Here is a 27,458-nt window from a genome sequence, read left to right as displayed (position 1 = left end):
GTGCCGCTAGCATCCTTCGCCTTCCTAAGTGCTACAAGATGGATTTTTATTATTTTTTTTTACAAAATAAGAGAACTGTATAGGATTGTAGATGATAAAATTAAATATTACAAGCAAATATAAATTAATAAATATATTTATATATCGAGAAAAATTGGGGGTGCTGCAGTTCTGTAGTGCCTATGCACAACCTGCCCCTGGAGACAACAATTATTATATCAAAAGAAAGAACTATATTTGTAATTGTCAATTATAGAGATTCAAAATAATGTCTCTCCAACTCCACACAACCTAGCATCCTTCGCCTTCCTAAGTGCTACAAGATGGATTTTTATTATTTTTTTTTACAAAATAAGAGAACTGTATAGGATTGTAGATGATAAAATTAAATATTACAAGCAAATATAAATTAATAAATATATTTATATATCGAGAAAAATTGGGGGTGCTGCAGTTCTGTAGTGCCTATGCACAACCTGCCCCTGGAGACAACAATTATTATATCAAAAGAAAGAACTATATTTGTAATTGTCAATTATAGAGATTCAAAATGATGTCTCTCCAACTCCACACAACGTTTATATCTGTCATACAGATGGTCAAAGGCATGGTGGAAGTCCTGAATGGGAACCTTCTTCAGTATCTGGTTCACACCATGTTGGATGTCCTCAATGGCACTGAAGCACTCCCCTCTCCACGCACATTTTATCTTGGGAAGAGGAAAAAGTCTGCAGGAGCCAAATCTGGCAAATTTCGATCACACAGATCAACTTTGAACACAGAAATTGCTTCACAGCCAGCACACAGTGCATAAGCACGTTGTCATGCAAAAACCAACTGTTGTTGAGGAACGGTTATTTCCCAACAAATACTGCTGCATTGCTCCTAAATAACACTGGCCGTTCATTGTTGGGTGCTTTCAGGAACAAATTCATAATGGATAATTCCAGTAGCATTGAAAAAAAAAAGAGAATTGTCTTGACGTGATTTTTGCAATTTCTTCTGCCGGAGAGAAGACATTCCACAGCATTCCACAGTTTGTTCATGAAAGACCTCAACATCAAGGTGGGAGTTTGATGGTATGGGCTGGAATAAGTATAGGTGGCCATGCTGATCTCTATTTTATCATAAACGGTTCCTCAGCAGCCCAAAGGTATTGCGATGAGATTTTGGAACCTACAGTTTGTCCATATGCTGCTGCAATTGGCCAAGAATTCATTTTTATGGATGACAATGCTCATCCACACCGTGCAAATTTGGTACAAGAGTGGCTTGAGGAAGAAAGTATTGAACAAATGGACTGGTCTGCCTGTTCACCAGATTGTAATCCAATTGAACATGCCTGGGATGCTTTAGGTAGGAGCGTTTCTGCTCGACTAGTGCCACCACGATTGCTTCAAGAGCTCAAAATTGCTCTCACAGAAGAGTGGCGAAATATTATTACGTGACACCTCCAGGGAGCCTAAAGACTCATCGAGGGAGGACACCTACTCCATATCTCTCTGTCTTCACCACTCAATCCACCAACCACAACTACACCAACGCCATCTACTGTCTGCCACCACCACCACTAATATCCCACAAGAACTGTTTGATCATCTTATCCAGTCCATGCAATCAAGAGGTACCACTGTTTTGGCTGTTAATGGAGACCATACACCCTATTAAAAATTAACAAAAGTGTTTTTGGCTATTCTTGTTGTTATTCGTGTTAAAATTATTTCACGCTAAAATGTATAATTTGTTAAATTTGTAATAAATATTGATTATTTAAACAATATCTCATCAATTACACCCTATCCATAAGTAAGAAATATTTATTCAGGTATAAAGTACCCAATAGTTATAATTATTTGCAGAAATTTATAATTATCTGACAGAAACTAAAATATCTTCTAATTGTTTTGAGCAGTGTATGTAGATTGCAACGTTTCTTTGTGGTGTGTGTACTTCAGATGATGACCTTGATACAAAGCTTGAAACGTCCAGTGATTATTATAGTTTATATTAAACTGAAGTTTTCGATAACACAGTACTTGTTTCCATAATTGTTTAATAACGAATACAGTTCATAGCCACTGCTGGTTTAACAACCAGCTCGTGTGACCTGGCTCTCCAGTACACACCACCACAACCTTGAACACTAGATAAACATCGATAGATGTTTATCTCTTCTTGATCTCTTGCCCACACACACATCATTAATAAACTACAGGTTTTGTAACATCTCAAATGTGGAGTTAAAATTTAAGATTTAAAAACTTGCAGAATTCTAGCCTGGACTATTCTTTCCTTTCTCACATACTTCATTTATTATATACCTCTTCTCTGCAGTTATCTAAATTTAGATTATAATGGTTATAATAATGATAGTGTTTAACTTTCGCCAAGTGTATCTTTAACATTAAAACGAGATGGCCTTCTTCCTAAATACCTGCTGCACTGGTGGCCTAATTCTGTACTCATTAAATGAGTACAGAATTACTAGATCTTTATTATTATTTCACTGCAATTAATAATAATGCTGTGCATATACTGATTTTTCTATATTTTGTGAGGGATTTGGGAAGCTGTCACACAAAAAGTTGATAATTAAGTTCCAATGACCAGCTTCAGCTGGTGAAGTGGATTAGCAATTGGCAGTCTGATAGATATTAAAAGGTTATTATACTGATCTGTTGGGGAAGAGTTATGGCAGTTGTGAAATGGGATCTGGACACACAAGGCTGCAAATTTAAATGATGGAGATGCAGTGGAAGAGGTAGAAGTATTGAATCCTGAGGTTATTGTAGATAATGATAGTAGAACTTTTCAGCTCTACTATCATTATCAAAATTGCAAAGGTTATAAAGACAATCCAAAAGATTGCTGCAGTAATGTGAAGAACACTGACCAGCCGATAAAAGTGATAAGCACCGCACCTCCCGAGGTGTCCAGAGCACTCCTGTTGGCCCTTGAAAATTTGAGGGAGAGAGTGATTTTTGTGCAGGTCTCCAAGGTGAACAGCCTCTAGTCGATTCAGTAATGTAGATAAGGGAAGTCGGCAAGGATTGGCTCTGAGGACTGGGGTCTGAAGCCAGTATGGTACTGCACTGGGACTGAGTAAAACTGTCCAGTGATGGAATGGTTGAGTATGGACCAGCATCAGGGCCTTCTTGTGGACTGCCTTAACTGTGCACCATGCCAGATGGCCCGCCTGGCATGACCATTTCGACTCAGAACTGGGACAGACCAGGGGAATCTGACTGTCTAATTAAAACAAAGCAATTTGATGGTTGCTTGAGAGGTGTTGCTGCCAATGTGCTTCCTGGCCATGGTATGAATGTTTAAGTGAAAGAATATCAATCAAGTCCGCTGGTAATTGGCAGAAGTAAACATGACTTTCCTTGAGGTAAACATGTTGGATAGAGACCTGGTTCAGCTGGTGAGTTTCTTTAATAGACAGAGTCTGTAGGCTCTGTCTATTAAAGAAAAAATCATCAGGGGAAGTCTCGAGTGCAGATTGCATAGTTTCAAATTCCTGGTGAACCACTTTTGTGATACCAGGTCCGGCCGCCCTCGTAAGAAGTCCCAAAGAGATATGCTGGCCTCGTAGGAGGATCTGAGATGAGGCCATAGTGCTGTCTTTAACATGGGAACCTGTCATCCCACCCATGCACCTACACATGAGCTTATCATAGGGAATTTAGCTATCTAGCAATCATCGTTAGATCTGAGGAAGATGGGTGCTCCATTAATGCAACATCCTGCCCCAACACAGTACTTGTTGAGAACCTCCTTGTCTGACTCTCTAGTGATGGATATCTCGTTGTGTATTTGGTGATTAGATAGTATGAACCCACCAAAACTGAATTAATATGAAATCTATAAGGAGGAAATAATATCCCTTGCTAGGAGTTGATGGGGTTGTAGCTTCTAGAATTAAGTTAGCTATAAGACAGCTTGTAAGCTAGGTTTAAACAGGGATAATGATTGTGTGCTTGGTAAAATAACAACAGAAAAGTGCAAATTCAACTGGCCAAATCCAGGGCCAGCACTGACCTGACGTTAGCAACAGTATGAAAATCTGGCAATAATCTTAAGAGTACAGGTATTGATACTGCACTGGCGAGTATGGCTAATAGTCATACTGTGGTAAACGCATGAACTGAACGTCTTTAGGTTCATGTACCACGGAACATTAAGAACCGAACTGAAAAGTTCTTAATGTGAGACATTCAGCCAGTACCAAGAGATTCCACTCTACTGATAACTAGTGTGATTAGTCATTGTGATAGTAATCCTACTCAGTATGAGAGGAACTGAAGGTTCTGATACTTGGTACATGTGCTTGGTCGAGTGACCAGTGGTGCAAAGCTACCATCATGGGATTATGATTGAACACCCATAAGTCAGAATCCCATCTAGCCACTGCAACGATACTGTTCGTGCCTCGCACACTGAAAGACAGTGCTAGCTTGCTTTTGTACTGTTATGGTGCGATTGCTCTGGCGATGAGGCCACTAGAATGGAAGCATCAAGGCAGCCATTGAGACTATGCGGCTTCTGCTTCTTACAGCGCAGCATTCAGGTGTGACGTGCAGGCACCAAATCATCTGTAGATGACCTAGGTACTGATCTGGGTGTCATGCTTAGAAGAGCAGCCACCATACTGCGATCTATTGAGACTCATATTCAGATCTGCACTCAGATCTAAAATCTTGGGTCTGGAGAAACTGTATAGAGTACAAGGGTAAAAAGCAAATATGATATCAAGTACTATGAAACATTAAAATGGATTGCAAGGGACAGAAAGAGTGATAAGTGAGATGACACTAAGGCACAAGAGATTGAAAAGCTGAATTTTTGCTTGGAGATTGGTGGGTACATAGAATGCACTACCTGTGAGGGAGGTGAAAATGCAGACAATGGCTAGGGATAAGGAGTGGTAAAGACTTTGTAACGTGTTCTGGAATGTTTTTTTTTTTTTTTTTATTGTCAAAATGACACAAGATGAAAAAATGTCAAAAAAAACGTGTCCTTTCAAGCATTCTTTAGTTTTGGAAATAGCCAAAAGTTGCAAGGAGCTTAGTCTCGTGACTATGGAGGATGTCCAATTTTGTGATTAATTTCTTAGCCAGAAACTCATGGACAGCTACTGCATCATGGATAATCCAACTGTTCAGATCTCTTCTTACAAAGAGCTTCATGCTAGCACTTCTAAATAATCATGTTGGTTTACCATTCATATTTGTTCAAGAAATCTAAAGTTAATATGTCTTTGTGATAAAAAAAAAAAAAAAAAAAAAAAAAACGATAGCATTCTCCTGACCTGTGATCGTGACAATTGCGCCTTTTTTTGGTCTTGAAGATGTTTTCCATTGCACTTGGCATTTGGTTTCAGGGTCATTCTGAAAGCACCAAGTTTCACCACCAACAATAAAAGACAGTCAACCATGAAGAAAGAGCAGAACAAACATCATGCTATCACTGCTTTTTATCTTCACTCAAAATTCATGGAACCATCTTTGCAGAAATTTTTCCTTTTCCCAAAGTGCCTATTAAACTATTCTTCAATGTTTCTCCATCTAACTTTAATTCTTTGGCCATTAACTATACAGTTAATTGTCTATCAAACCAAATTAAGTGATATATGTAACTTTGATATGACTCAAGGCAATAACACAGACATGTAAATGGAATATTATACAGAGCAAAGTCTATATTTACATGTCTGTGTTATTACCTTGAGTCATATCAAAGTTAAAATTGAAGGGAATACAGGAAGCTAGTTTGACATAAAATCAATGGCAAGACAAGGATGCACATTACCTCCATTCTTATTCATCATCTATATGAATCACATTATGAAAGAAAATGGCATTAAACCTAATATTAGAATTGGAGATATCAAACTTAGCTATTTGCTTCATGCAGATGATATTGTACTCCTAAACACATCTGGTGCAAGTCTCCAGGGTTCTATCTCTAACTAAATTACATAACAGATGTAACAAATTTGGTATAAAAATCAATAATCTAGCTTAATACAAAGACCAAAACTATGAAATCAGGCAGAACACAGAAAATTTCTGATGCATTTGGATTGCACACATTCAGCCCATGTAAGTGTTTTTCCAGTTATCCATCTATTATTTCGACCTTTATTGGCCACCATGTATACTGTTTTGTTTTAATTTATCTGTGAGATCATGTTGCTCTCTAGCTTAATATTTCTCTTAATGATTTGTAACAAATAATAAGACTCTAGCTTTGAAGTAGTAAGGTTTTTGCACCACCAGAGGTCAGGGTAGTGTTAATGGGTGACCAAATTAGTGTGTTTATTGTATGCTCCGGATGATGCCTTGATACGAAGGTCGAAATGTTGAGTGATTATTTTGGTTTATATTAAACTGAAGTTTTAATATAAAAAAGTAGTTGTTTTTGTAATGTTTTTAATAATGAATGCTGATCACTGTGTAACTATGAAAGGATTTAGCTGCATTCTGAATGGAGAACCTATAGAACAAATCAAATATTTCAACTATTTAGGCACACTTTTTAGTAAAGATGTAAAATTTCTTCATGAAAATATTTGAAGAGAAAGCTCTAAACTCTGCCCACATAGATCCACTGTTTGGCTATGCTTTGTTGATAATGTGTTCTCCATTTAACTGCATGGCCTGGATGCTCTCAACACACCATTTTTAACACACCTAAACAATCAACATCCCAGTATCCAGTTCACATTAGAAAAGGAAAATGACAAGTCTTCTCTTCCTAAGCACATGAATTACACACCAGCCTGATGGACCTCTGGCATTCTCTGTTTACAGAAAACCCAAACACGCACACCAGTAGATACATTCACAAGCAGTTGCATTACCCTCCCCCTATTAACAGTATGGAAATAATAAAACTTTACATAACAGGGCTAAATTAATCAGTTCAGATAACAGTGCCCACTCCACTGAACTTGACGAAATTCAGAAAACCTTAGCCAAAGGCCACAATTCCTACCATATCTAAAAAATATTAAAACTCTAAACCCACACACACCCTCTCCAGAACAGAGACTACACTAAAGCTCACTATTCCATATATCCAAGGTACAGCTGAAAAACTAACAAAAATCTTAACACCGGGTGTTTATCAGGTCCCTTGAAGTTGTAAACTACCCTGCTATGGCCAAACAAGCAGGGCTGCTAACATCAGAATTGCTGACCATAAGAACTACAGGAAAACCCTGATTAACGCGAATTCGATATGTGCAATAATCAGTTGGCGCGACTGAGTGAAATGATACCATTTCCCACTTTATGCGAGTGATTAATCAGTTAACACGATTTTTTTACGTTATGCAAAATTTTACATTGCACGAAATTTTTTGTCGCCAATCTGCAGCGAGTAGAAAAACTGGAAGTCATTAAGAGACATGAAAGTAGCTCTAGTAATACGATGATTGTGCAAGACCTGTGATACAGCAAGTCTACAGTTTGGACTATATTAAATAAGAATAAAGAATACAAAGAACAAGGAAAAGTTGCTACTGCTTCTTTAAGCATGCAGATCACCCAAAATAGAAGCCATTTACTGATCGAGATGGAGCATCTTCCATCACTCTGGATTGAGGATTATAACCCAAAAAGAATACCTCTTAGCACAGGGAATATTCAGGCAAAAGCTCTATATATTTTTACCTCATTGAAAGAGACCAAATTTCAAGAGGAATGTGAAAGCCTTACTGTGTGTTTAGGATGGTTTGACCATTTAAAAAAAATTAAACTGGACTGCATAACGTAAGAATAACTGGGGAATCTGCTAGTGCTGATAAAGATTCTGTGGCCAAGTTTCATGAAGAAAGGATAATTCGGGAGGGCAATTATGACTATCGGCAAATATTCAACGTCGACAAAATTGGTCTCTTTTGGAAGCATATGCCAACAAAAACTTTCCTAGCTAAAACTGAAGCATCTCAACCAGAACACAAAGTATCTAAAGAGCGTCTTACGCTCTTATTAGGAGGCAATTCAGAAGACAACTTTAAACTCAAGCCTATGTAAGTTTATCGTGCACGAAATCCAAGATCTAATATTTTGAAGAAATCATCACAACTGGAAAAGAACTTGGATTTAATGAACTGGATAATAAAGATGTGAGAAATTTGCTTGATTCCCATTCAGAACAGTTAAGCGAGCATGATCTCCAACTAGAAGAACAGCGTGTATATGAAGAAGAAAATAATGTGTGCAAACAAGAAGAGAATGTTACGACTAAGAAGCTAATCGCGAAAGAAAAGCTAGTTTTCAATCACATTGAGCATGCTAGGAAATTTTGTTCGATGATCTTGATATGGAATAAAGCTTCAAAGTCTGCTGAAATCTTGATAAAGCATTGCCAGCTATTGCAAATTGCATGACAAGATGAAAAAGTCGAGCATGATCCAAACATCTTTACTTAATTTTTTTGTAAAAAAGTAGCTCAATCAAATGTTTAGACATTAAATAAAAATTTAAGCAATTGATTTTTATTAAGTTTGATGATTTTATCCTCTAATATAGCTTATACTGTATTTTTATTTTTTTTCAAATTTATACTATTATAATTATTGAATTATTTATTTATGAATTATAATTATTCCTGTTGTTTATTTTATTCGTTTAATGTGATTTCGCTTAGAGCAGATTAACATTAATTGATGGATTAATTAATTGCATTAAGCGAGGTTTGCCTGTATATCCATTTACATCACTATAGTCACTCAGGACTTGCTGACCATGCTTTGGACACCCACCATAGAATACACTAAAGGAAGCCACTTTGCTGCATCGCAGCAAATATAAATACAAAAGACTTTTCCTTGAATCTACTTCTGCCTTAAGAAACTAGCCTAATCTTAACAAATTTGGTTGCATGAAATTGCCCTAAATTTGGGAAGCTCTCATCCTTCATACTTTAGCCAAAGATGCCCAATTTAATCCACTAGAGGGCACACTATTTAGGACTTTAGGCCTACTCCCAGTTGACAAGATTCATCTTCATTACTTAGTGTGGTACCTGCATGCACATATCTTATTATATTTTGTTCCTTCCCTGAAGATGGTAATTTGACTTTGCTGAAATATTGGAATATTAATTAAATTTATTTTAGTTAATATTAGTCTACGTTGTAATTTCCTTAACAAATACGTTCTTCTTGTAAGTGATCATTTTGTAAAGATGTATCATCCAAGTGGAGATATTGTAGTTGCTGATATGATAGAGGCTGATGTAAAATAGTGCAGTGCCTCTAACCAAACTATTATCAGTTCTGGCTAGGTTCCCAGAGAATAGAAAAAGGACAGGACTGTTCATTTACAGGAGCCTCCAAGACAGAAGTAGCAAATTACAGAATGCTTAGTATTTCAGGAGTAGTGGATACAACATGGTTAAAGGTAAAACTCAGGAATGGCTGAATAAGAATATGATATTCTGTGGTGGGCAACACAACTCTGCAATAATGTAGATCCCGTCTTAATAATTTATTCATTTTATATTAAAGTGACAGCAATTGGAAAAAGGAAATGACTACATTATGATAATGCTGAATTCTGCAAAAGCATTTGACAGAATGCTAAATGGAAAACTATTACAAAAGTTGGATCAAATGAGAATGGCATGAAACTATTGGAGGTGGCTGACTGACAGACACCAGAGAGTAGTAATATGACAAAGCAGAATCTACGAGAATAAAGATGACTAATAGCGTGCCTCAGGGCTATGTGCAAGGGCCATTACTGTTTAATTTTTCTCGTAGAAAGACTTAGACGTTGGTTAAACATGCTTATTAAATAATTTAAGGCATTTACAACGTACACAGGATATAAATTAAATTAAACTTTAATCTATATTTCCAATATTTCGGCAATGTCACATTGCCATCTTCACAGGAACTTAAAGACTACATCCGGTTTCACCAGTACAGCCACTCTGGTCTTGCAGACCATGCTCTGGATACACGCCACAGAATATGGTGGAGAAAGCCACGGTAATACACTGTAGTAAATTCAAATTTGAAAGGCTATTCATGAAATCAGCCTCAGCCCTAAGAAACAGTCCAAACCTCAACAAATTTGGTTGCATGAGACTGCCCAAATTTGGGAGACTTACATCAGAAGACCTTCAGTCCAACAGCCAAGAATACCTACATGGCCTGCTAGGGAGCACCATCAGGACTTTTAGGAGAAACAATAGCTTCCTGCTTCATCCTCATTTACTGTGTTAGTGCCTGCATGCATGTGTCTTTATTTTAAGTTACTGTGAAGATGGCAACATGACGTTGCTGAAATATTGGAAATATAGATTAAAGTTTAATTAATTTATATCCTGTGTACATTGTTGTAAATTCCTTAAATTATTTAATAAATACTGTTTAATTTATATGTTAATGATACAGAGAATGAATTTGGAGGTGGGGGGAGAAGTATTCAGTTGTTTGCTTGTGATGCAAAATTAGGGAGAGCAATAGTTTATAAAGGTGATATAGAAATCCTGCAGGATGATTTAAATAAAAGTGCAGCAAAGGAAAATGGTTGTCAGGTTAATGTGGCAAAACGTTAAATTGGGCATTTTTATTTTAGCATGAAAAGATTGCATATTACTGTGTGTATATATATGCATATATACTGCATATCACAGTGATGTACAGGATTGCAGGAAATTAAGTGGCTAAGGATTTGGACAAAGAGATGAAATTCAGAGGGTATATATTGCAAAAGTTTACAAAATAGCTCAAAGAATACCTTCATCCTGAAGAACACACTGATAAGTAGATAGGGAGGTTGCTATTTGTCTTTATAAGGCTATATGGCTAATCTTCACTGCTATGTGCAGATTTAGTCACCAAGGTTTCTTAAAGATGAGGAGGCAGAGAGGAGTGACCAGGATGATAATAGGTCTATGGAATGCTCCCTATGAGAATGGATTGAAGTTGTGTAGGATGCAAAATTTAGTTGAGAAGCAAAAATGAGGAGATATGATAAAAAAAAATAATTATAAGTGACTAAAAAGTTCTAAATAAACTGATAAAAGAAATTTTCAAGTAGAAGTCACCCCTGAAAATTGTGTAAGAATGTTAGTAAGGGTGTGTGTGTGTGTGAGAGAGTGTGGACTAGACTTTTCTGCTTAGAGAGTGGTGAAAAACTGAAATGGATTGGGAGAAGCATTGGCAAGTGCTCTGATAGTGAATGAGTGTTAAGAAGTATGAGAGGTATTGTGAGGCTTCTGATTCCATGGAGGTGCCTGTAATAATAATAATAATAATGTAATACAATAATTAGATATATGAAGAGCCAAAGGCTTCAATTCAGCGACATATGACTTGTTTAAGTTAAGGGATATTGCATCCCATATCGTTTCTTAGCCAAATAAGAAACTCAAGGAATTTCATGCCGAATATAGTAGAAACTATATAGAGTTTGGCGATTCCAAGTGTAAGCAAAGCAAATACCTGGATATTGCAGCAACTGACCCTTAAGGTAGTGCAAGCTGAGGCAACTCATGTCAAAGGTGGAGCAAGCTCCGATCACTATTCTTGATATTTACCTATAATGTGAACTTAGCTCCTAGGAGCTGTATTACTGTTCTACATTATGAGAGAAGGTCACTACCCAGACCGGTTTCAACCTTCATTGAGGTCTCATCAGTGAGTAGGTAGAGCTAGTTAATACCAAGTTCGTAGCGAACAGAACTTACAACCCTTCTATGAGTATTGCCGAGAGGTGTCTTAATAACTTATTAGATATATGAAGAGCCAAAGGCTTCAATTCGGCGATATTCGGAGCTTGCTCCACCTTCGACATAAGTTGCCTCAGCTTGCACTACCTTGCTTACGCTCGGAATCGCCGAACTCTATATAGTTTCTACTATATTCGGCATGAAACTCTGAGTTTCTTATTCGGCTAAGAAACGATATGGGATGCAATATCCCTTAACTTAAGTAATACAATAATATTTTCCAAATAAAAATATGTAATCAAGGAAACTTATTCCATTTCAAAATACATTAAATGGATGGACAGGAGTATTCTTGAATGTACTGAACCACAGGCAGGATTTCCATTTCTGTTTTCATATTACTATGTAAAAAAAATTTATTGTCACATTGTAATCTTCATGAGATGGTCAGTTTCTTTATAAAAAAAAAAAAAAAAAAAAAAAAAAAAAAAAAAAAAAAAAACTACAAAGCCTGTGACCTTCTCAATCATTTCATGTAAAAATGTTTTCTGAATAGTTTCAAAAACAATTTTATCCGAGTTTTCATATCAGAAGAAAGATAAGACTTCCTTGCTGAAAAAACTCAAAATATTTGGGTATTTATCTTGACTCAAGAAAGAGGATTTACATCTATAACACAGTTCAACAAACAGATATAGAGCTGGTTCTAGTGAGTCACTGTTGTCTTGCTATGTCCCCCCCCCCCACCAAAAAAAATTATATTTGATTTACACAAAATGATTTAAGATTTCCTATTCTAACTGTGAACTGGATTCTCTACATTTATTATTTTTTCTGTTCAACCTTTCTTATTAAAGTTTAGTAAAAATAGTTTTATTACCATTCGTTTTTTTTTTAAGCCATCATAGTTTGAGAGTACTATCTGCTAAAATGCCTATTAGTTTATCAGATGTTTTTGAGCAGCTTCTAAAATGTAATCAACAAAAAGATCAGAATTTTCTGCAAGAAGGCTTGAAAATTCTAATCTTTCTGTTGCTATACCTTTATAAGCAACAAAATAATAGGTACAACCGAAATAATTGGTACAACTGAAATAATAGGTACAACCTATAGATCAATATAACACCATCTACAGCTAAAACAACAATACTTTGATTTTAAGACTTACGCTATTTCTTTTTTATGAAATGAATACAGTATACGTGTGGATAGACTTATGTGTTCGTCGAACATGTTGTTTATTATTTTAACGGTATAATAGAACACAGAAACTAAGTAAATAATTGATTTATTAACTTGATGCTGATATTTCGCTGGTATTATAACCAGCATCTTCAGAGCACAAAAACACTGTTTGTCACAATACGCGAGACTAAAACAACATGGTGTATATTAACAAAATTGTAGCAGCAACACAAAGACTAGAGTCCTGATTTTGGCGCCCTCTATCTGAAAAAAAAAAAAAAAAAAAAAAAAAAAAACGCTATCATATATTGCTAGAGTCCTAGAAAAGTGCTAGTTTTTCCTTAATGTGACTGTCTCCCAGATCTTCGGCAAGTTAATACAGCCATATTTGTTGAGATTTGGAGTGTGTTTTAGGGCTTCTGTCGCCTCTAAGAACAATCTCTCTGATTTATATGGGTTTCTGTGTAGTACTTTTGTGTTTTTCCAGTTGATCCTGTGTGCAGGGGTATCCAGAGCATGGTCTGCTAGGCCCGACTTCCCATAATGATATTTCCGGACGTATCGTTTATGTTCGCTGATGCGGATATTCACAGTTCTTCCTGTTTGACCGTAGTAGGCTTGATTGCATGAGCAGGGTACTTGGTAGACTCCTGGATGTGATAAAGGAGGAATGCTGTCCTTGGGTGAGCGGATGAGGGTGGCTAATTTGCTACATGGTCTGAATGTAGTGCGTAGTTTATGTTTAATGAGAATTCTTGAGATCTTTTCGGATGTGCCTTTAATGTAAGGGATGGTGACTGTTTTGTTGTAGTTCTCTGTGGTGGATGGTGGGAGGGGTTTCTTAGGAGTGTTTAGTATTTTGTTTATTTTTTGTGGATTGTAGCCGTTGGCCAAGAAGGTGTGGCGTAAGTGAGTCAGTTCAGCAGTAAGAGCCTTGTCATTTGAACAGATTGCTCTCGCTCTATGGGTTAGCGTTTTTAATATGCCATATTGTTGAGAAGGATGATGGTGTGATTGTTTGTGTAAGTATCTGCCTGTATGTGTGGGTTTTCTGAAAACTGAAAATGATAAGGAACCATCTGGGAGACGTGTGATGAGTGTATCCAGGAAGGGCAGACAGTTGTTGGCTTCCGGTTCCATAGTAAAGTGGATTTTTGGGTGTTGGCTATTTAAATGTGCTAAGAATGTTTTCAATGTCTCAGGGCCATGTGGCCAAATGGCAAGCACATCATCAACATAGCGTAGCCAAAGTGTTGGTTTGAGAGTGGCTGTATGGACACAACTGAATATGAAAACAAAATGCACACACTATTACAAGATCAGTCAACATACAAAATTATAGATCGCAATCCCACCAACACACAAAAGAATAAGGCACGAAAATTATTAAAAAAAGTCACTTCCTGGCCCAAAGACACAGTTAACAAACTCAAACCCTTCCATGTTAGAACACCGAGGATCTATGGATCACCAAAAATTCACAAACCAGGCACACCCCTACGCCCAATTGTGGACAGTATAAATAGTCCCACATACAAACTGGCTAGACATTTAGCAAAGCTACTAGCCACTCTCACTAACAATTCTCCCTCCTTTATCAAAAATTCAGCACACCTAAAAAGCATCTTACAACACCTCACCCTAAAAAGCTCAGACTTAATAGTAAGCTTTGACATCACTTCACTATTCACAAATGTACCACTAATAGAAACCCTCAATCTACTGAAGTCACACTTCCCCCCTGATATATTTGAACTATTCAAATTCACAATACATGCAGGATATTTCACATGGAAAGGGAAAATATACAAACAAATTGATGGGACAGCCATGGGCTCCCCCCTTTCTCCCCCCCTAGCCAACTTTTACATAGAACACCTGGAAAAACAAGCAATCAATACAGCCACTCTCAAACCAACACTTTGGCTACGCTATGTTGATGATGTGCTTGCCATTTGGCCACATGGCCCTGAGACATTGAAAACATTCTTAGCACATTTAAATAGCCAACACCCAAAAATCCACTTTACTATGGAACCGGAAGCCAACAACTGTCTGCCCTTGCTGGATACACTCATCACACGTCTCCCAGATGGTTCCTTATCATTTTCAGTTTTCAGAAAACCCACACATACAGGCAGATACTTACACAAACAATCACACCATCATCCTTCTCAACAATATGGCATATTAAAAACGCTAACCCATAGAGCGAGAGCAATCTGTTCAAATGACAAGGCTCTTACTGCTGAACTGACTCACACCACACCTTCTTGGCCAACGGCTACAATCCACAAAAAATAAACAAAATACTAAACACTCCTAAGAAACCCCCTCCCACCATCCACCACAGAGAACTACAACAAAACAGTCACCATCCCTTACATTAAAGGCACATCCGAAAAGATCTCAAGAATTCTCATTAAACATAAACTACGCACTACATTCAGACCATGTAGCAAATTAGCCACCCTCATCCGCTCACCCAAGGACAGCATTCCTCCTTTATCACATCCAGGAGTCTACCAAGTACCCTGCTCATGCAATCAAGCCTACTACGGTCAAACAGGAAGAACTGTGAATATCCGCATCAGCGAACATAAACGATACGTCCGGAAATATCATTATGGGAAGTCGGGCCTAGCAGACCATGCTCTGGATACCCCTGCACACAGGATCAACTGGAAAAACACAAAAGTACTACACAGAAACCCATATAAATCAGAGAGATTGTTCTTAGAGGCGACAGAAGCCCTAAAACACACTCCAAATCTCAACAAATATGGCTGTATTAACTTGCCGAAGATCTGGGAGACAGTCACATTAAGGAAAAACTAGCACTTTTCTAGGACTCTAGCAATATATGATAGCGTTTTTTTTTTTTTTTTTCAGATAGAGGGCGCCAAAATCAGGACTCTAGTCTTTGTGTTGCTGCTACAATTTTGTTAATGTACACCATGTTGTTTTAATCTCGCGTATTGTGACAAACAGTGTTTTTGTGCTCTGAAGATGCTAGTTATAATACCAGCGAAATATCAGCATCAAGTTAATAAATCAATTATTTACTTAGTTTCTGTGTTCTATTATACCGTTAAAATAATAAACAACATGAATACAGTATAGAGAAATAATTAAATGGCAGGTTTAACTTTCCGATATATCTTCTCTGTCAGGAAGACATCTTTCAGGAATACAACATTAAAATTGTAAGAGAACACATAAAAACACACACAACAATGAGTGGAAGAAATTGGACTATTTTAAGCCTGAAGTCCTATGAGGGGTCACCCTCTATGGGTGCAGTTGGTAAGCTCAGCTGTTGGGTAGAAGGCCTAAGAATTAAAGTTTCACAAATCTTGGGAATTTTAACACAGCCATATTCGTTTAGATTAGGCTGTTTGTGTTTTTTTAATCTGCTGCTGCTAAAAAGTCTTTCAAGTTTTTATTTACTATGACGAAGCATAGTATTTTTCTGTCTGATCCTGTAAAAAAAGGTAAGCAAGGTATGGCTAGCTAGTCCTGATCGACCATAGTTGTGGCAGCAGATGTATTTCTTGTGTTCATCAAGGGGGATGCAGATCTCCCAGTCTGACCATAATACAAGTTGCAAGAAGGAACCTTATAAACACATGAACAGAGAAAGGAGGAAGTGGATTCTTAAGAGAGCAGAGAAGGGAAGATAGCTGCAAATAAGGCTTGAAAGCAGTGCAGAGATTATATTTCTTTAAAATTCTAGTTATTTTTTCTGAGTGTCTTGGATATAAGGAACAATCTACACGTTGAAAGAGATATGAAGAGATAGGAGGAAAAGGTAATATTTTTTTGGGCATTGTAACCATTGGACAGGACAGGGTCTGGTGAATAAAAGGAGAGTTCAGCCATAAGGGAAGTCTGGGTAGAACATAATAATAAATTTAGTTTAATCCTTTATCCAAGTGTGAGCAAACAAAGTTTGCGCCTGAAAGTATCTTCAGGACTTGGGTAAGGTGGTACAACACCAGGGTACTCCTTGCAAAGGTGGAGCAAGCTACCAACACTCCTACCTCAGTATCTCCAATAATGCAAAACACATCTCCTTGCGGATATGTCTAATGTTATGCATTAAGGGAAGGGCCACAACCCAGACTAGTTTCGACCTTTATTGAGGTCTCTTCAGTGGGGGCCTGCTAATGCTTCTGCCTGGTATCTCCACTTGGGCCTGGCTCCCACTGAAGAGACCTCAATAAAGGTCGAAAGTAGTCTGGGTTGTGGCCCTTCCCTTAATGCATAACACTAGACATATCCAGAAGGAGATGCGTTTTGCATTATGGGAGATACTGAGGTAAGAGTGTTGGTAGCTTGCTCCACCTTTGCAAGGAGTGCCCTGGTGTTGTACCACCTTACCCAAGTCCTGAAGATACTTTCAGGCGCAAACTTTGTTTGCTCACACTTGGATAAAGGATTAAACTAAATTTATTATACTCTAACCAAATGAAAAATAAACTTTCAGCATCTGGGTAGAACAGAAGCTGGAGGCTCTGTTGATAAGGGTTTTGGTGACACCATACTGTTCAGACAAATGTAAACACTAGACATGAAGAAACAGATGAAATAGGAAATAATGAGAAGAAAGGAGAATAATTACACATTTGTTCTATTATTCTAGCAGCACTAAGATTGCCTAAATGTAAACTTTTCAGATCTGAATCCTCCCTTATCTTAATTATAGCTATGTGCACAAATCCAAGCATCTGTTCACAGTATTAATGAATGCTCAAGCATATACATTCACTTGCAAGCAAATGTATTCTAGTTCTCTCTCTCTCTCAAGAAAAACATCAATAAAAACTTATGAACTTATTTATTGTATTTGGTCTCAGGTTCTGATGAGGTCTCAGAATTTGCATCCTCCTTTTCGAAGAATCTCTTCCAAAGCATTTGGTCATTGCTTTTTCAAAGGCTCCAGCAAAGGTTCCACAGTACCACAAACCTGTCATAAGTTATCTTGTTGGCATTAGTGTCATGATGAATTCTTGCATTAAGTTGTGGTGAAGGTCCTGGAGAGATTGGTGAGAAGAAGGATACAGAAATGGGTTGATAACAGCAGTATTGTCTGTGGTTATCAGCATGGGTTTGTTAAGAGGAGATCATGTTTTACTAACTTACTTATGTAATATAACAAGGTGACCAATACCTTAGGATATGCATATGCAGTGATATACTTGGATTTTGCAAAGCCTTTTGATCAACTGCCACATGACAAGCCCTTAAATAAATTGAAACACATAGGATTGGATAACAGACTTCCGTGTTGGATCAGTGACTGGCTATCGGATAGATATCAGAAAGTTGTATATGGGGTGCAGTATCTTGAAAGAGAAAGGTCACAAGTGGTGTGCTAAAGTGGTCAGTTTTGGGGCCATTGTTGTTCAATTTGTATGTTAATGATATTGGGTTGGGTTTAGCTAGTGATATCCAGCTGTTTGCAGATGATGCAAAACTGGGGAGAGCAATGCACAATCAGGCTGATGTTAATGCCTTACAAGAGGACTTGAATAGATTGCATGAATGGGCAAATAAGTGGAACTATCAGTTCAATGTTGCCAAGTTTTGGGATTTGGTAAGCAATGATGGGATGCAAAGTATACACTTGGTGGGAAAACTTTAACAGATGCAGAGGAGATGAGAGATTTAGGAATGATGGTGGATGGACAAGGATCTGAAATTCAGGGGCCACATTGCACAAGTTGTGAAGACATCACATCGAATAACGGCAATGACGCAGAGAACCTTGACATGCAGAAATAGAGAGGTTATGATTCCATTGTATATTCTAAGGACTTGCGGGAAGACACACTCTATCGCCTACTCTACTCAATCCTTCATCTATAAAGAAAGCCACTGTTGTTGTCGAGTCTGTTGAAGAGCTTCTAATATGACCGTGGGCATGTAGAACTGCTTTGGCAATCTGTTAAACTTTGATGGAGTAGAACTTTTTTTATAGGGTTATTGTTAATTTTCTGTAGAGTAGCAGCAATTGCTTGACAAAAATAGATATGGGAAGGTGTTCGACTCCTGGAGAGGTCTTGCATATTTCATCGATTCTAGCACTGTCCGGATGAATTTTCATGCCTTTAAAATGTTCCTAGTCTGGTGATGATTGTGGTTATTTGTCTATTTTCATTAATTTTGCTGATTTCATTCTTCTTCTTCTTGACAGTTTGTTTTACCAATCTTATTTTTGTGACAGAGTTAGCATCAGTTAGTGATAGTGGGTGTGATTATTATTCCTGACACCTCCAAGGAGTCTGAAGACTCACTGCGGGAGGACACCTACTATACAACCATCTCTACCATTACACCGAACCTCCACTACCAATCACCTCCATCAACCCCATCTACCGCCCACCACCACAACTAGTATTTTTTGTCTGTAAATTGTGTGTGTTCTGAAGGGCCGATTTATCTGTATTCAGGATGCAAAACCCGAGTTTCCGGGAGAAAAACCCTGCTACCTCTGTATGAGATCAGTTAACTCACCTTCGATTAAAAAAGTCCACATAAAGATTCTTCCTGTCGTGACGAGAATCGAACTTAGGCCTATTCCAATCGAAGGGCGCAATGTACCGTCATTCTTCCAACTGCGCTACATTTTTGAGGTCAGTATCTTGCTTCTTTGGCTAGTCTGTCTGCTCTCTCATTGCTTTCAATATTTACATGGGCTGGTAATCATTGCAGTATACAGTTCTTATTTTTCAAATTTAAAGTTGTTAATTGTTGTGAATTTCATAAAGCCACTATTACATTATATACATTATGTATATATCTATAGTCCATTAACATTTTCAGTCTGTAAATCATGTATGTGTGTGTGCTCAGACTGATTTGTTTTTATGTGGGATGAAAAACTTGAGTTTCTGGGAGAAAAAATATCTGCTGCCTCCATAAGAGATTTTAATATCAATGGCTTTAAATGTAAAGTATAACATGAAGGATATAATCAAGTCAGAAATATAGCTAAGAAAATTAGTTTTTTAATTCATTTCACTTTGCTAATGACAATCTGCATAGATTCTTGCAGTAGTTTGGTTCATTTAGTGGTGTGATATGACAATTCCATCTCACAGGAGAAAAACATTATCCTATATTACTGGTTAATGCAATGTGATAATGCTTTCACTAATTTTAAATGATTAATTTACAGAAGATTAAAGGTCTAAGTCATGAACACAACAGCCCTAGAAATATTTTTAATAGATTGAAATTATCCATATCCATCTGATATAAAATTCAAATTTTTAAAATTCTTTTGTACCAGTGCTTTCTTAACTTTAACAAAAGGTTAAAGTAGCTCAGTGGGCCAAAGATCTGTGCTATGATGTGGACTGCAGACCTTGGATTTTTTTTTTAATTCACCAATGGCCATTTGTACATATAGATTTTGCACCCCACCCCCCTCATATTTGCAAAGCATTGTTTAATCCACAGTATGCTGATATGCTGTAAAAAATGTTTACATGGAAGTATGCAGGTATTGAAACACTGATAAAAGACTTGATTTTTAAATACCGATTACATCTATTGATCTCTATTGCCGACCTGGTTGGCCGAGTGATTAGCATATCTGCTCTACAGCCAAAAGGCTGCGAATTCAAATCCCACCATGGGCATGGATGTTTGTGTTGTCTGTGAAAATACTAATGATGATGGGCAATAGATGGCATTGGTGATGAGGTTTGCTGTCATTCATTGGTGGAGATGGAGAGATGTAGGGCAAGTGTCCTCCCTTCATGAGTCTTTGCAGCCCATGGAGGTGTCACATAATAATAATAATATAATAACAGATAGGATTATCTGGAATGGTGGTTAAGGCTTTGAAAAAGCTAGTGAATGCCATTTGAACTTGTTACTTTGTAAGAGACAATATGGCTCTTATAATATAGTGATGTTGGAAGTTTTTTTCTACTTGGTTAGAGATAATAAATTTAGTTTAATCCTTTATCCAAGTGTTAGCAAACAAAGTTTGCACTTGAAGTATCTTCAGGACTAAGGCAACTCAAATGTGGTAAAGGTGGACCAAGCTCTCATCACTCCCTCTCAGTATCTCCAATAATGCAAAGCACATCTCCTTGTGGAGATGTATAATGCAATGCATTAAAGGAAGGGCTACTACCCAGACCAGTTTCGACCTTTATTGAGATCTCGTCAGTGGGAGCTAGACCCAGAAGTGGTGATACTAAGGCAGAAACAATGGAGAGGTCATATTTACATATACAAGTTGCCAAAAGGTGTACCACCTTATTATTAAAATTACTCTGGATTTAGAGAAAGATGCGGGAAGTTTTTTTTTCGCATGGTTAGAGTACAATAAATTTAGTTTAATCCTTTATCCAAGTGATAGCAAACAAAGTTTGCACCTGAAGTATCTTCAGGACTAAGGCAACTCTTACCTTAGTAAGAGTTGCCTTAGTCTTAGTAAGAGTTGCCTAGGACCAAGCTCTCATCACTCCCTGTCTCAGTATCTCCCATAAAGCAAAGCACATCTCCTTGTGGACATGTATAATGCTATGCATTACGGGAAGGGCCACTACCCAGACCAGTTTCGACCTTTATTGAGATCTCGTCAGTGGGAGCTAGACCCAGAAGTGGTGATACTAAGGCAGAAGCAATGGAGAGGTCATATTTACTTATACGAGTTGCCAAAAGGTGTACCACCTTATTATTAAAATTACTCTGGATTTAGAGAAAGATGCTGGAAGTTTTTTTTTCCACTTGATTAGAGTATAATACATTTAGTTTAATCCTTTATACAAGTGTTAGCAAACAAAGTTTGCCCCTGAAGTATCTTCACTTGGATAAAGGATTAAACTAAATATAGTGATGGTGGAGTTGCATAAAAGAAATGGTTATATTACTGGACATTTAGAGGAATTTGACAGGATATAATATGGCAATTTTCCAAGTCTACTAAGCAAATGGGTAGAATAGTAGAATCAAAAAGAAAGTAGGTGAGTGGAATGCCACAGACCTCTGCACTTAGTCTACTGTTCACTCCAATTTTTATATTGTAGTGCCTGAAGATATCTCTGTGAATTAGAGAAAATAAGGAGAAATATTAAATAGAGTTTTTAATCCTTTCCCAGAGATATTAAAAGAGCAACATCCAGCAGTTTTTTCTGATGATTCTAAGTTAGGTTAGGCAGCAGTAAATAAGAGTGATATTTACTTGGCCTGGGTGGCTGAGTGGTTAGCGTATCTGCTCCCCAGCCAAAAGGCTGCGCATTCGAATCCTGCCATGGACATGGATGTTTGTGATTGTCTGTGGAAATACTAATGATGATGGGCAATAGATGGCATTGGTGATGAGGTTTGCTGTAATTCATTGGTGGAGATGGAGAGATGTAGGGCAAGTGTCCTCCCTTCATGAGTCTTTGCAGCCCATGGAGGTATCACAAAATAATAATAATTATTATTATTATTCATGACACCTCCAAGGAGTTCGAAGACTCATCGCGGGAGGACACCTATTGTACAACTCTCTGTCTCCACCACTACACCGAATCTCTACCACCAATCAACAACATCAGCACCATCTACTGCCCCCACCCCACCACAGCAAGTATTTTTTGTCTGTAAATTGCGTGTGTTCTGAAAGGCCAATTTATCTGTATGCAGGATGAAAAACCTGAGATCCTGGGAGAAAAAAACCCTGCTACCTCCGTATGAAATCAGCTAACTCACTTTTGATTGAAAAAGTCCATATAAAAATTCCTCCCATCATGACGAGAATCCTTAGGCCTTTTCCAATTGAAGGGCGCACTGTCGTTCTTCCAACTGCGCTACAGAGATGCTTAAACATTGTGTTGATAATACGACATTATATCAGAAGTTTTACGAAATTCGAAGACAATATTCTCAGAATGAGAATATTCTCAGAATGAGAACATATATGAGAATATATGAGAACTGCACTTAACAGTGCAGTTCTCATCAGTGCAATGAGTCTTTGCACTCCATGGACAGATCTGGTTAATAACAATAATGTAAAAACAAGACAAGGAAAAATACTGTTTCTAAATTTACTCAGTAGGCAAACACTGATTTGGAGATAGGCTAGTTCTGTCATGTTAGCCTGAATAGTACAGTGCAGTATCCCAGCACAACTCAAACCATTGCACACACTAAACTGCATAAACTGAGGAGATCACCAACATATCTTAGCTTTGACAACCCAGTAGCACTGGCCTATAGAGTAATAGGTGGCATCCATTAACCCTGAGAAGGAATATCAATTCTTAAATAACAATTTATATATTGATCAACTGATCTAACATATATTCCCATATCACACACACTCTTTAACAATGGGCTAACAACAATTTATGCATGTACTTTGTTATTTTCTAAAATGGGATACACGAACCAGAAACATGAGTGCTGTGTTACAAACATATATATTGGTGTGGGTGGGTGTGTATATGACTTATTGTTAAGTGCAATTCTCATCAGTGCAATGAGTCCGTAAAAGTCGTCATCATCAAATTCCTGACATTTACCCTCAAGGAGTGTACAGGATATGATAGTACTACATGAAAAATCTATATCATTATTAACTTCCTACCTATAATTTTCTGCCAAATCAATCTGTTACCTGTCAAAGCTACAACATTGTCAGATCTTATATTTATATATCTATCTTCTAAGGCACTTTTTACCATATCAATCCACCTATATCTTGGTCTTCCTCTGGGTCTTTTTCCTGCCAACCTGGCAGAAAACACTTGTTTGGCTAATCTTTCCTCGCTCATTCTGTTTAAGTGACCATACCACCTGAGATTAACTCTACTAACACATTCCTGGATGCTGACAATGTCAAGTTCTTTCCTAATATCCTCGTTTTTCATATGATATTGCCATTGATGCCATCTGTTCATGCCCCTAATCTTTCTCAGGACTCTCATACTGTGGTCTCTAGTCTTTGGTCAAGTGTTTTACTTCTGACCCAGCTCTCAGATCCACAGGTTAAAATTGGTTTGAACACTGTCTTGTATACAGCTAATATAATCTTTTGACTAATTTCTCTCTTATTCCATATACATTTCTTCAGTTGACTTCCTACCATACCAGCTTTACTAATTCTTTTGTCTATTTCCATATTTAATTTATCATCTTCACTAAAAAATCGTTCCTAAGTAGCTGCAATGTTTTACTTGTTCTATAGGTTCTCCATTCGCAATGCAGCTGATATTTTCAATGCTTCTGCCTATCTTTCCCACAACAGGTGTATGGTGAAGGAATACTGACAAGATCTGGTAGAAAGATTACTGACAAAAGTTCGTAAGGGAAAATCGTTTCTGAATAAAACACATTTTTTAAATCGCAACATCCCCCCCCCCCCCGAAGGAGAAGTAAAGGCCTATTCTATACTCTGCGCATTTAAAGCAAATCACACTTATAAACTTATACAAATTTTCTTCATGATGCAACCAGTGCAATTTCCGGAACAAGAAATAAATAAGAATATGCGTGTCCTCATTGAAATGGCATCCCACTGTTTATATAAATGAAACTCTATACTATAATATGAAAATCAAGATACATTTATCTATAACAGTCCTTCAGTTATATTCCGCAATTTTTAACCGATTAGGGTTAAAAATAATACTTACTTACTTGATAGCCAGTCTAAGTATTCCAAGTTTTTTTTTATTTATTTAGTATTGTCGTAATACTTTGTTCTCACTTCACTTCAATGTTAAAAAATATAAATAAACAATCGTTAGAAATAACACCTCTATATCCTTCTCGGTTCTCGCGCAACACTGATAACCACTTGTTTGAGCACTAGGCAATGACACAATACTGCACGATGCTGCAATCCTTGTGACCAACTGATACACTGTTCCCCGATTGCATAGTTGGTTGAAACGAAGCTGTACACGACGACGATATATTTTTGTTATTTGATGATAGTTCATTTTTTCTTATCGCATTAGGTAATATCAGCAAAATAAAACGAATATATAATAGTAAGCCTAATAAACACTATTTCATATATTCTGTATTAGTAGTACGAAAATTCCTAAAACAAGTTTCTAGTATATCAGCAAAATTTATCATTAAGTCGAATTACCTTTCCGATAGAAATTTGGTTCATTCTAAACAACACTTTGCTACCCAGAAAAATAAATAAACTAATAAAAAAAAAAAGTATGTAAAAATAAATTTCGTATTTTGTTTTCATAAGAAATAACTAAGTCTATCGACATTCCCGGTTTATTGGACTTGATTATACTTTTATTTAATATTCTTTTCTTGGGTAATAACAGAATTTATATCATTAATAACGTTATAAAATTATAAACAATAAATTACTGTTTTTATAAGTTATTACTTTACAAAAATACTTCCTACTTACAGAAGGAAGCATATGTAATTAAGCACAAACATATGCATGTTCCAAAGATCCTTCGGAATCGTCTTAACGTATCCTTTTACAAGACTTTTTCGCATCCTACATCTATCACAAAGCTATAATTATCTGTTTCTGTGTAATTATTATTATTATTATTATTATTATTATTATTATTATTAAGGGCGACTCCAAGGTGTCCTTAGGCTCATCGAGGGAGGCCCTAAATGTCCACACAACTATACGACATTCTCACAGTATCTATCACACCTTCCCTTGAACTCACTCACCGTCATAGCACCCACAACAGACTCTGGCAGCTCATTCCACTCATTTACCACTCTAAAGCGCCTTCGTAGCCCAATTGGAAGAACGACGGTACATTGCGCCCTTCGATTGGAATAGGCCTAAGTTCGATTCTCATCGCGACGGGAGGGATCTTTATCTGGACGATTTCAGTCGAAGGTGAGTTAGCCGATCTCATACGGAGGTAGCAGGGTTTTTTCTCCCGGAAGCTCGGGTTTTTCATCCCGCATACAGACAAATCGGCCCTTCAGAACACACGCAATTTACAGACAAAAAATACTAGTTGTGGTGGGCGGTTGATGGAGATGATTCGTAGTAGAGGTTAGGTGTAGTGGTTGAGACAGTTGTAGGTATCCTCCCGCGATGAGTCTTCGGACTCCTTGGAGGTATCAATAATAATAATAATAATAATAATAATAATAATAATAATAATAATAATAATAATAATAATAATAAAAGTAAAGAACCCAGCTCTAACACCCCTGCTAACCACACTCTTCCCCAGCTTCCATAGGTGTCCCTAGTTCTCTCACCACCAGTCGTGATCTCAAAAATATCCTCTAAATTAATCCTATAGAAACCCTTTAGCAATTTGAATGTCTCAATCATATCTCCCCTCTCTGCCTACAACCAATTTCTGCAACCCACAAATCTTCAACCTGTTCTCATATGGTTCATTCCATAGACCCGCTATCATCTTAGTCACTCGCCTCTGGATCCCCCCCCCCCATCAAGAAGGAACCTAGGTGACCAAATCTGAGCACAGTAGTCAAGATGAGATATTATCAAGACTCAGTACAGAGGTACAATAACTTGCTTGTCTCTGCTCGTCAATTTATTTTTCAACAACCAAGTGAGTTGATGAGCTGATTTAGCTACTTTTGCAATGTGCCCCCTAAACTTCAATTCCCTATCCACCAACACTCCCAAATCCCTGGCCTCATCAATCTCCTGGAGTACAGTTCCACCAATGTGGCATACTGCTGCTAAATCTTTTCACCCCAAAATGCATAACCTTACATTTTGTCACATTAAATTGACATCCATTCTCCTTAGCCCAGAACTCCAATCTATCGAAATCATCCTGCAAGATGCAGGATGATCTTCTGCATTCATTATTGCCCTACCCAACTTTGCATCATCAGCGAACAAATGAACTGTTCCTCTTAGATCCTTCCCTATATCGTTAATGAACAGATTAAACAGCAGTGGTTGAAGAACAGAACCCTGCGGCACACCACTAGTCAGAGGCAGTCTTTTGGGCTCTACTCCTCAATAAACTATTCTTTGATATCTCTCCATCAACCACCCACCTATCCATCTCACCAACCCTATATCCATTCCCATATGTTGTAGTTTACAGATTAGAATTCCATGTGGTATCCTGTAAAATGCCTCTGCCAGGTCCAGCAGTATCACTGTAAACCCATTACCCTTATCCAGTTTAGCCATCACCTTGTTACAAAACTTGAGCAAGTTACTGAGGCATGATCTATCCTTCACAAAGCCAAAGCCATGCTGTCCCCCGTACAGTATCTCATTTTCATCAATCCATTCCTGTATTTTTCCCTTGACTACTTTCTCCAAGACCTTGGCAATGACTCCTGATATGCTGATCGGTTGGTAATTTGCAAACATATCCTCCTTTATGCAGCGAAATTATTTTCCTCTCTTTCCACACCTTCGGGACTAAACCAGACCCGAGACTCAGATTAAACAACATGGTCAAGGGCACTGATAATTCCTTAGCCACTTCACGCAAGACCTGTGCCGGCATACCATCCAATCCCACAGATGTATTAAGGTTCTTATATTATATTAAGGTTCTGTAATAGACTATTCACCTCCACTTCATTCATCACAATTCCCATATAAACTAATG

General features: G+C 37.4%; 1 protein-coding gene across 2 annotated transcripts in view; it reads right to left on the bottom strand.

The window, feature by feature from the left end:
* Nucleotides 1–24,768, bottom strand: part of Cpr (Cytochrome P450 reductase) — a 159,639-nt gene extending 134,871 nt beyond the window's left edge. Inside the window, exon 1 of one of the 2 annotated variants that reach the window (XM_090411790.1) lies at nucleotides 24,528–24,768. The gene's annotated coding sequence lies outside the window, so the exon portion shown is untranslated. The remainder of the gene's footprint in view (nucleotides 1–24,527) is intronic. The other variant, XM_090411791.1, reaches the window with a different exon arrangement.
* Nucleotides 24,769–27,458: the final 2,690 nt, after the last annotated feature.

The sequence above is a fragment of the Typopeltis vanoorti genome, chromosome 22 (genome assembly GCF_054136105.1).
Source record: "Typopeltis vanoorti isolate ZY-2024b chromosome 22, IOZ_Tvanoo_1.0, whole genome shotgun sequence".
NCBI lineage: Eukaryota > Metazoa > Arthropoda > Arachnida > Uropygi > Thelyphonidae > Typopeltis > Typopeltis vanoorti.
The sequence above is the reverse complement of the archived record's forward strand: the minus strand, read 5'-3'. Positions and strand labels throughout refer to the sequence as shown.